Below are 12,216 nucleotides of genomic sequence, written 5' to 3' on the forward strand. Positions count from 1 at the left end.
ATCAGTCTTAGGACAGTCATTCTGCTCAGGAGAAGGCCGACCTAAGGACTAAGTTTGATTTCTATGTGGATCATCCCTCTGTTTCTGTTTCTTTTTACTTGAACTTTACAGCAGCTAACTTCTGTATTTCAGGAAAACAGTTAAGCATAACAACAGCCTCCATCGTCACTCTTCCCTCCTTCACTAACCAACTGTTATTGGAACTTCACTTGCTCTTCAAGTACAGTCCAGTCTAAAAATCCTACCTCTGCCAGTGATAACGAAGCCCAGGCTAGGCCAGATCAGCTTGTTCTTTCCCTCAGCAGAGTCTGCTAACCCTGGAAGCTATCATCCATGAAATAAGCAGTCTCTACTCATGTGAAGACAGAAAAACAGAGGAAGAATCAAGCTTCTATACTGAATGTGGAGAGCATCAAATATAACCTCCACTTCCCCTTCCACTCATCACCTCAGAAGTAATATCCCCCTCTAGTTATGTCAGTGTGTATCTCAAGCTGAGACCTGCAGAAGAAGCCAGGCACTGAACAGCAGAGTCATAGTCATTGTGGGGGGGGCTAATCTTGAACCTCAGGACAGTTATCTCACCTGGAAATGTTTGTGTGATTGAAGCAGTGGCCACAGATGAGATATCTTCTGTGTAGTTCAGGGGGACAGATCATAGGATTGAAACACAAGAATTGAGGGGAAAAGTATGAAAGATACAGTTGGAAAAGAGAGTTAAGAGTCAAATGCAGGTTTTTAAAAGTGCGGGAGGATGGAGACAGGATGCAGCATGGTTTGGATTCCAGCATCCATATAAGACTGAGGGAAAAAGCACATGCCATTCTAGTAACCAGGAAGGAAAAGGGCACATTTTTGCCTGGCCATTGGCACAGGCATGTGCAGCTAGATACAAGTCCATAAAAGCAGTCATGCATTTCAGAGCCAGGTAGTGTCAGCAGGAGCACTCTCAGTAATCCCAGGGTTTCCATAGCTGGGCATGTGGGCTGAATGGTATTTGAGGTTTCAGATCTCATTCTAATGGGAAAACTCTGCAGAATGCTTTCTGTCCCTGGGCCTCACTACTGCAGGGATATAGTTGAAGGGTAGTCAGTGGCGCAGATGATGGTTCAAATCACTAAGAAGATTTAACATTGGAAGGCAGATTCAACCCAAGGTCACCAAGGCTGTCACATTATATCATGTGTTGGAAATGCTTTCAAATATAGCAGAGACCCCACCACGGGCCGGTAATCACGTTTTTGTGTCATTTAAGGATATTGATTATTATCACTATCCAGAAAATGGCAGTCATCTCAGGCCAGTCTTATCACTGGTCTGTCACTGTTAGGGAAAGAAAATCAAGTATGTGCTTTGGTAACATTCTTGCTACCAAAACATTCTCAACAGCTTCATCCTTTGTACACTTCGTACACTTGCACAGCTTCATGACTCTCTACACAAGCAGTCATCAGGACTGCTGTATGTTCTTAAATTTAAATTTATGTGCTCTTATCTGGGCCTTAGTCTGACATGGTACATTTTACAGATCAGACGGTTTGAATTCTGCCATATTTGACCCTGCATATCTGGTAGCATGACAAATAGAAGGAAAAACTTAAATGCTTCATGTAGGTACATTATTAATTTGGAAAAACATCAAATAAGGTCTTGTTTCCTTAGCTGGGTATATGGGAAGCTATGGCTTTTATGGCCTTTGTACTTGCAGCAAAAGAACCATTGAGGCTGATATTAGCTCTGCAACAGCACCTTGGCATCCTTCTGAAATTCTGTCAGATCAGTGCCAGTAACCAGGAGAAAGAGTTTTCAGATCAAGTCACCTGGTGATGTGTCTGTTATGGTACAATTACAGCCTTTGTGATAAACAGCCAAGAAAGCCCAAAATGTAGGAAATTTAAAGAAAATTGCTGCCAGTCATTGGAATTTCTTGAGTACACTTTAATAATACACCTTTCCTCATCTCTTGGTCTATTGTATGGAAACAGTTGCCTGCCTGATGATGCTGGTAAAGCAGAAGTGGCTGTGTGACAGCAGACCATTACTGAGAGGGGATCTCATCAATGTCTATAAATACCTGAGGGGTGGGTGTCAAGTGGAGGGGGCCAGGCTCTTTTCGATGTTGCACAGTAATAAGACAAGAAACAACGGGTTCAAACTTGATCACAGAAGATTTCATGTCAACATGAGGAGAAACTTCTTTACAATGAGGGTGATGGAGCACTGGAACAGGCTGCCAAAAGAGCTTGTGGAGTCTTCTTCTCTGGAGACTTTCAAAACCCACTTGGATGCATTCCTGTGCAGACTACCCTAAGTGATCCTGCTTTGGCAGGGGGGTTGGACCTGATGATCTCTTGAGGTCCCTTCCAACTTCCTAATGTACTGTGATATGTGGTACTGTGATACTGAGGTCAGTAGCTGTTGCTTTTTACCCTCCCAGCTGCTTTAGGCATAAGAGAAATGTGGTTCCTGTTTACAGAGCTGTCAGCTGTGCCTGGAGCAGCCCTGCAATTGCAACTCTAAATTTATTCAAATCAACTGATAAGGACTTCCTATAGCTTTGATTAAATTAGTTCACATTACTTTGAACAGGTAACAAGAGGTCAGGGCCCAGAGGGCACTAATAAGCTTTAATAGGCTCCCCTGGGCCTCACCAACCCCTGCCTACAGGCTAAGGCCCCATTACAGCCCCCACAGTGGTCAGCCCCTGCCCCAGCACCACCGAAGAGCCAGATTCAAGCCCACCCAGAGTCCTGCCCAGCTTTTACGCACCTCACAGAGGTGGCTGATGGCTGGGGCTGCCCCCTCACCCTCCCCTCAGCAGTTTACCTTGCTGTAACTGAAGCATATCCTGCTTAGTGCTTCCCATGGAGGTTAAGATCATAGAATCGTTAGGGTTGGAAGGGACCTCAAGGATCATCTAGTTCCAAGCCCCCTGCCATGGGCAGAGACACCTCACACTAGATCAGGTTGGTCAAAGCCACATCCATCCTGGCCTTAAGACCTCCAGGAATGGAGCTTCCACCACCTCCCCGGGCAACCTGTTCCAGTGTCTCACCACCCTCATGGTGGTGAGACACATCCAATATGAATCTTCCCATTTCTATTTTTTTTCCATTCCCTCTAGTCCTATCATTACCTGACACCCTAAAAAGTCCCTCCCCAGCTTTCTTGTAGGCCCCCTTCAGATACTGGAAGGCCACAAGAAGGTCTCCTTGGAGCCTTTTCCTCCAGACTGAACAGCCCCAACTCTTTCAGTCTGTCCTCATAGGAGAGGTGCTCCAGCCCTCTGCTCATTCTGGTGGCTCTTCTCTGGACACATTCCAGCACGTCCAGATCTTTCCCGTAACAGGGACTCCAGAACTGGAAGCTGTACTCCAGGTGGGGTCACACCAGGGCAGAGTAGAGGGGGATAATTGCCTCCCTCAACCTGCTGGCTATGCTTCTCTTGATGCAGCCCAGGATGTGATTGGCTTTCTGGGTTGCAAGTGCACACTGGTGGCTCATGTTGAGCTTCTCATCCACCCTTTTCTTCAGGGCTGCTCTCAAGCCAGTCCCTGCCCAGCCTGTATCAGTGCTTGGGATTGCCCCAACCCAGATGCAAGACCTTGCATTTGGTCTTGTTGAATTTCATGAGGTTGACTTGGGCCCACCTCTCTGGGAAAAGAGTGGGATCATGGACAGCCCTGTATTAGAAACAATGGCAAGTGTCTCTCTCATGTAGCCATGCCTTAGTTATTGTAGCTGGTGGGCTATCTGCCCTGCCTGGTCATAATATTTTCCAGCTGTCTGCATCCAGACAGGCATGCTGCAGTTCACTCTTCTGTACCTTGGTATCTCTGTTTTTATAGCACTTTACCAATTCCATGTAAATGCACTAAGAGAAGGAATCTCATCCACTGCTTGGAACATGGAAGCTCCCTAATCCTCATGTCATTGCTCTCACCGTGAGCAGGAGTTTGCCTGAAAATGAGGACAGCACTCTCATAGCTCAGAGAACATGATGAGCTCAGGAGGGAATCTGCATATTCCCCATTATCTGCAACAACAAAAAAAAAAACCAAAACAAAAACAAAAACAAATCCAGCTTCTTACATTTGTCTACTGTGTCCATCTTGCACAAAAGAAATAATTTTGCTCATCATTAATCATTGGTATAAAAGTCTTTGCATATAGGATTGAAGTGTCAGTTAACTTCTCTTTTTAGGAAATAAAAACATAACCCAATGACCAGGGTACATCAAGGTCAGGGAAGAGCATCTTCTCATCCTCTTCATCATGTCTCAGAAGTAATGTCAGAGATGGAAAGGAAGGAACAGTACTGTTCAAGTTATACACCTTTGACTGTAGTGTTTCTTTCTCCTAACTCAATTTAATTTACCGCTGGATCTTTCAGTGTTTCACAGAAGTCACAAAGAACTGCTCTTCACAGAAGTCCCCAAAAGATCTCTTCATAGAAATGGTATTATTAAAAAATAATAATAAATGTATATGTTGGCTGATGAAAAGTGCCTACCTGAACCACTCTGGCACACAACTGAAGCAGGTCTTTGAATAGCAGTTTCACACAAAGGTCTTAATGTGTATGTGGAAGTCCGTATCTCCATAGTCTGTTGTTCTCAGAATGCTCTAAATAAGTTACATAAAATCACTGTATCAAATGCTTTTTCAGAGCATCATGTTTATTCCAGACCTACAGGCTCATGGATAAAAGATCTTGGACTCTAATGGGGCATCTCATGACACCACTCTTGACTGAAGCCTTATACAAAATATCATTATAGAGTATGATTCCAGAAAGCCTTCTTCCTGGCTTCATGTTGTGAACAAGGTGGAAATCTTTTTATAGAGTGTAGCTTGCTCTGGGTGTCTGTACTTTGAGCATGTTCTTGTTATAGAGAAATGTCTTTATGAAAATGCATTGCAATGAAGCTCTGCGCAAACAGAAGAAGAAATTAGTATTTACTCCAATACTTTTTGGAGAAGTGATTCCTATATATCTTGCTCACCCTGAAGAAAATGCATCATATAAGCAAAATTTTAAAAAGTCTTTTTTTTTGTGTCTTGCTGCAGTCTGACTTTGCAACATAGTTGCCATTTTTTATTGCTGCTTCCCACAACAGGCCATTCTCATTTCATTAATACAATTAATTCAATGAGCACAGTCTTAGTTAATTGATTTTATTAACTTTATGTACATCATGGTCTTTTGTGAATTTTTGTCATAAGTACAGATGCCACTAAAATGTGATATATTCCCCACTCCAGCAAATGAGGAACCAATTAAAAGAATTTTATTTTCTTGCATTGAAAGTTTTAAAGCCAAAATCAGTCAGTCTAAACTTACAGGACTATGATGGAATTATGATGTCAACATTAAGGGCCCACACTTCATTTCTAAATGTTCTTTTCAAATTTATCAAACTTAAGAATGGTAGAACTCAATTCTTTTCTGTGTACACTGTGATACTGGTGGTCATTAAAATTGAGGAAACCCAAAGGAAGTATTATGTTACTAGCCCAAACCTTATAATATGGCTGTATTCAGACAGAGGATTTTGATGTGTTCATTAAGTTACAATTTTAAAAAGGCATTTCTATTATCACAAAACTCAATTTCCTTTCTCAATTGTGCTAGAGTTTGACAAAAATTTCAGTAAAGTCATCCTACGTATGCTTCAGATTTTACAGAACTGGTCCACTGATAGTGATCAACTTATTGGGGTTTAAAATACCTTACTAAAAGGATTTTTTTTTACTTCCTACCTGCAAGAAAGCACTTTACTTTGCAATGGAAAAATACTGGAGAAAGTACACATGCTGAGAGCAATAGATTTTTTTTGTTTGAGTTTCTTTGCAGTTACCTATATATCTGTTAACAGCACTGCCTATGTTTAGCCCATATCTGGGCTATAGCAGCTACTCTATCACCCAATGACCCCTCCAGCAGAGAAGGGGAACTGGTAAAAGGAGAGAAGACCCACAGGTTGAAAAGAAACAGATTTCATGAAATAGCCAAATTAATGCCAATACAAACAATGTAAGTTATACCCAGCCCAGCAAAGGTGCAACAGTCACAATATCCAAGAAGGCAGTCTCCAAGAGCAGGAGAAGAAAGAAGAGCCAGGGTAGAGAGAAGCCCAAGCAAAAAACTCCCCTTTCCTGAGCAAACGTCTTCATTGTAATAAGTGTGATTTTCATGGTACGGAAGGGCCAACTCAAGTCAGCTCTCCTGGCTGACTCAGAACTGCTAGGGGCCTGCAGCAAAAACCAGGACAGCACTTAATCTTTTTTAAAAGTTTGTAAACATTTATTATAAACATTGAGTTGAGGGCATGTCTGGGAATTTTTTTACTGATCAAGTAAGAATGTCAGAGTTCTTGAGTTATTTGGTCGGGGTAAGGAAAGAAACAAAACTTTCATATTTAGTCTTTGTGATTTTTTTTTCTTATGTATCGTGTTATTGTGGGAATGCTGCAGTGCCAGTTTGTGCATTGTGCACCTAAGAGCTTGGAAAGCAATCTCTAATTCAGTAGGTTCGCTTCTCTCTTCAGGATGCTTGGAATTTACTTCACTTCAGTAGAGTATTAATTGAAAATCAGTTTGCTATTTCTTCGTCTCGTTTGGCCAGGTTTTCTGATACACCAGTTACTTAAGATTAAATGTTTTCATAACCAAAAGTTCTGAATGCCTACATTTTAATTTTGTTGGTAGACAGCACAGGTAAATGATACCTTTTGCAGAGAATGTGATAATCAGACAAAAATTATCCTGTAATACCTAATGTGATGACATAATTTATCACCAAGTCAGAACAGTACATGACATGGATGCCAAACAGGTGAGAATCGGAGCCACTGAGTGAAAACTTCTGTTTGAAGCTGAACTGATGGTTTTCTTACCCATCAGTTCATGTATTCAGCAGTACAGTGGCACTGGATACAACCTTTTCCCCATGAACAAAATAACTGCTACAAAGAAAAATCAATAGCATGAAGAAAGAATAGACTGAGATATACTGAGCCTACCTTCTAAAAATGCACCTTACATTATTTTGTGCAGTAACTCTAATGACAGGTAGGTTTTTGACCTGTGTTTGCTAAAATAAAAGATTATGGGAGAGGTAGACAATTTTTACATATGTTTCACAGCCACTTGAAATATGCTTTTTTCTCCCTATGAAACACCATATACAATTAGCATTGCTTTTTTACTTAATTGTCAGAAGTTACATGCTGATATTAATCAGAATTTTCTTTAAGATTTTTGAAGACTATAATTTTGTGTCATGCAGAGTAGTGGTGGTTTTTTCGAAGCTACCTTATTGTATCTTTTTTATTATGTTTGCCTTCAGAATTTCCTTTTCGTGTATGCTTAGAATTTCAAAGGTTAATAAAGGAAATCCCTTTTTTCTGTTTATTTTACTATCCTTTTGATGTGGTCAGTGACACAGTCTCTTAAAAGAGGTATCTAGCAGCTAATTGATGCTGAGCAGAGCAGCAAGAGAAATCAAATCTTCTGTTGTCATCCACTGAACTGGCAATATATGTTTTTATGCATGGGGACCTGCTGACTTGCAAAGAAAGGTTGTGAAAGCAGGACACTAATTGCCCATTTCATAGAAGTTCCAAGTCGGAGACATTTGGGGGACTGTCAGAGTAAACAGATTGTGCATTTGAGTCAAAATGCTTGGTTTTCTTAATTGCTTAGTCACAAATTAACTGGGCTTCCTAGGGTGATGATAGCAATTCCCCAGTAGCAAAAAGGGAAATAAGAGATGAAAATTATTTCCCAAGAATTTTAGAACCATAGGCTGTTCTATCTATTTTTGAGTGGGCAAAACAGAAGTAAAGACCTGCAAGTTTATCCACGTGAACCCACTCAAAGTAGGAGCAGCAGAGGTCTATTCTTGTTAGGTGGAGGCTGGAGCACACTGCCAAAGTGGAGGGAGGGACCAGACAGACAAACTCTCCTTTTTAGAGGCAACTGTATGGTAGGTCAGGTGCACCTGAAGGGTCGGTGCTGTTCTCTGGATTACAGTTTCATATGCCCAGCATTTAGCAGCAAATTGGCATCATGGAATTTTCTCCTAGACAGTAGAAGGAATGATTTACACACCACATGAGTGCAAGATCATTAGCGATATGTTTTCTGATCTTTGTATGTACAAAATAACAAATGGCAAAATTAACAAGTTAGCATGTTTGATACAACTATTTTTGGAGCAGACCTTTTCCTAGAAAATGCTGCTTTCCTTTCCTGCTGAAAAGAATGTAAGGCAAAGATGTGCAACTTGGGGGGGGGGGGGGGGTGTGAGGCAGTACTTACATGATAATTTATCATAAGCAGGAAAGAGCTACACTTGGGGATTTTTTTCTCTTATGATGGCTCTTGCGTGCATTTTATATATATTGTAGCTGTAGTTGTTGAATATGGTCTATGTTTACTCTGTTTTACGTGAAAGGTCCATTCTTCTGCTGTTTCTTTTTGATAATTCTTCCACCTCAGCAGACTACTCAGTGGAGTATGGGTGGCTGTTTTTTAGTATGCAATGCAAAATTTGCAACTTTGTATCAAAATATCCTTTCATCCTCCATACTCTTACAAAAAGGAGTTGGTTTATCTCAGTCAGTAGTACAGTACCCTGTCGTAGTTGAGTAGGAATGATGTGCCTAATGGTTGCTGAGGTTAGAAATAACTTTAAGAAGCAACAGATACTATAACATGGTGACACAGAGAAGCTTAATAGGTACTAACGAGATTCTTTTGTTTTCATGTTTCCCTGAATACTCAGTTCTGTGACAGGTGGTCAAGAAAAGCTGTTCCTGTGTAAATTTACCCAATTATATTTGTGCAGCAGCCCTGTAAAAGCATTAATATATTAGCCATTAAAAGTAGCTGACAGTCTTTGGAGACGTTTCAGTCTGCCTGCTTGGATGGAGAGTTTGCTATGTTATTTTTTAGATAAGTTATAAATACTATATTTAGTTGATGCATGGAAATGTAAAATATACATTTGTCATTGAATAGTTAACATATTTTATTTTATTATTCTGTTAAGATTTTCACAACAGTGGTGAGGCAGAGGAAGGAAATTAATTTTTAGGTGAGCATTTTGTAAGCATTGATGATGCAAAAAGTTTAGATAGTTTTATTGAAAAAATAATAGCTTCAAACATGAAATGCAAAATTGTTTTGCTGGTCTTTACTGCTTATCTCTAATATGTATCCATACTGTGGGAGTTTCCAGCATGAACAGAGTATACAATTGAAGGCAGCACTTCAAACAAGAAATAAGGATGTTTAATTTAATGATTAAAAATGGAAATGTTATTGTTAAGAGTCCATTCTTCTGAAATTTTCTGATGTTTTTTTAAGAGCTCAGAAAGTTATGGGCTCTTTCAGATTAATCAAAACTTCATTCATATTTTGTGGTTGTAGGCTTTGGCTCTGAATTCAGCCTATCTATTCATGTGAGATTTGAAAGACACTTCTGTAGAGTATATTATGGCTACAGAGACTCAAAGTCACCTCATAATATAAAAGCGCCTCTTTGGCATTTCTCTATTGGGGAGGCAAGAAAATAAATTAAAATACTGCCTTGAGGCTGGAAAACATTTCTAAGATTTTTCAAAAAACCTTTTAAATAAGTGTATCTCCAGGGTAAATAGACTGCTATGAATTTCTGTTACTCAGTGGCAATTTCACATTATAACACATTTTAACCTTCACTTTGCCAGATCTGAACCTTTGGTGTAGCAATGATACTGAAAATATTACATGAAATTAATGGAAATGGTAATGTTTTAAAGAATACTAAAGTGTTGTAGAATATGCAGGTGCTTGTAGTAGGTGAGAAAAAACTATTGCAGAAAGAAAAAGTGCTGTTATCAAAGAACTCTTGAAGCACCTGTATGTAGTTAAGCCATCTCTGAATTTACTCAGCAGTGTCTTCGTGACATGGTCACTTGTTACACTCACCATGCAAGCAATCACCACTTTATATTTTAGGAGCTTTTAGACACCAAAACCATACTTGTATCTGGCCCTTCATCTTTATTCAGTTCATTATCTATTCAGAAATTATCATTAGTAATAAAATAAATAGCTATAACTTCTACTTTGAGTTTTCTCAAATCTGCAGGCCTCAAATATATTTTTCTATGGTTATTGCCATTCACTGCCAGGATGCAGTGAGTTTCTCTGACATGGGCACCCTGCTCCCAGAACAGGGTGAAATATGTGCAGAGATAGGCTTCACAGGGTCGGCTTATGTCCAGCTGGATTGAGCCATTGCTGAGGTCACTGCAGGGATAGTCAGTAGCAGTGGGAAAAGTCAAAAAAAATACAACAGCAACAGCAATCCAAACAGAGATGAAGAAGAGGCAGAGGCAGCTGTAGCAGCTGCTGCCTGACAAGAGCATGAGGAGAGGAGATGCAGCAGGAATAGCAGTAGATGCTGGATGGGATGGAGGGAAGAAAAAGGCTTCACTTAAAGCCATTAGGTTGGAGACATTGAGAAGTTATGGCAGCAGAACCCTTCCTGGCTTTTGATAGGTGTCCTTGGCCAGTCTCCATCTCAGGGCTGCCTTCTGTTGTGACCAAGTCTGTTGCACAGCCTGTGAATGTTATGTGAATATTTATGTGAATATACCATGGTTGGGGAAGCCCTGGTCTAGTCGCCTGTGAGAAGGCAAAAGATGAGTTGTGTTGCCTTGTAAAAACGGAGGAATCTTCACAAACTCAGAAGTGCAGCCCCTGAGGAATGTCATAACCAGAAACTGAAGTATTTGTGCGGAATGTGTGCTTCCAGAGATAGGTAACAGGTGGTTAGGACATTTCCAGGACAGCAGTTCCAGACCTGGCTTCCTAGCACATGTTTTGTCTTGTTTAATTGTGTCCACCTTACAGGCAAGCATGACAAAGAATCCCACACCTCATTTCTGCCTGAAACACTGAATGCAGTTCTGCAGGATTTTAGATACTACACTGAAAGCCATATGTTGCAGAGTTGGGCACAGGAACACAAAGCTTCTGCCTGCCAAGGCCCTTTTTACTGAAAGAGACCTTAAGAAACCTGTGTAGTAAGGCCAAGTCTTCCCTAACAGAATCAGACATTTAATTTAAAAATTTTTGTGCGTTGAGTTGTTTTATACACAGCACTACTTCTCAGTACAGTAATTTGTCCAGGACCCATAAAAACTTAAGAACCCTTTTTACTTGTAAATAAATTGAACACTGCTTTTGAAGGATTATCTGTTGTCCTCTTCAGTGTGCAACAGCAGACAAAAGAAGTATTGTCCTCCCAAGAGACACAACTAGGTGGGGTAGTCGGGAGTTGCTGATTGAAGAGGAGGACTGCGGGTGGGGTAGTCTCTGGTGTCTGTTTCTGGGCTACAAGGTTTTACTATGTCTGTTCATTACAAATAATCTGTCATAAAGTTCTAATTAATAGTTGTTGTGCCCTTAATGTAACCTGGAGGAGTCACTTCAGACATTAGAGATAACAATAAAGATATTGATGACTGTTCCATGTAAATTAGTGATTCATGAGAAAACATTTTGTTGATTTCTTCTATTTAGTAGGTAGTCAGGGGATACTGTGGTCATCACACAGCCAGCCACCTTGCCAGCTGGCATTATGAGTGGATCAGCATAATTAATTTCAAAATCAGTCAGCAGATTATACTGGGGAACATTTTCTTCAGAGAGAAGCATTAAATAATAAAAATCTTTGAACTGCCCTAAGTCTCTCTCTTCCATTATCTCAGCAGCTTTAAAGATTTCTTTGTTTTGCATCTCACATCCCTGGCAGTGATGGTATTTTGCCTGATACATTAACAGATGCTGATGAGTGTAAGAGTTTGCTGAAAGCTGAACAGAAAATCTCATGCTGAGCTGGTGGGAGAGCCCCAGTCTTGCAGCTGTGGGAAAGATGCATGATTTACAGAAGAATAAGTCGCTGGCACATTTCAGGCACCAGCAACAGTAGTACTATTCAGTGCAGAATTGTGATGCTGATGGTGACATGTTTCTCAGACTGTCATTGGCCTTCATATATTGTTTATTTTCACTGTGGTTTAGGAGATTCATGGATTGTACACCGTTGCATATATCTAGAATAGTTGACTATGCATTTCTGCATGCCTCCAATTAATTGAATCTGCTTGTCGAAATAGCCATGAAGGTGAATGGATGTTCGCAAGTAAGGTCTCTTTC

At 40.4% G+C, this 12,216-nt stretch overlaps 1 protein-coding gene across 2 annotated transcripts in view; it reads left to right on the forward strand.

The window, feature by feature from the left end:
* The window catches only part of FRY (FRY microtubule binding protein), a 169,718-nt gene that overhangs the window by 33,722 nt on the left and 123,780 nt on the right, over positions 1-12,216 (forward strand). The window lies entirely within an intron of this gene.

This window comes from Indicator indicator, chromosome 1 (assembly GCF_027791375.1).
Source record: "Indicator indicator isolate 239-I01 chromosome 1, UM_Iind_1.1, whole genome shotgun sequence".
NCBI classification, from domain to species: domain Eukaryota; kingdom Metazoa; phylum Chordata; class Aves; order Piciformes; family Indicatoridae; genus Indicator; species Indicator indicator.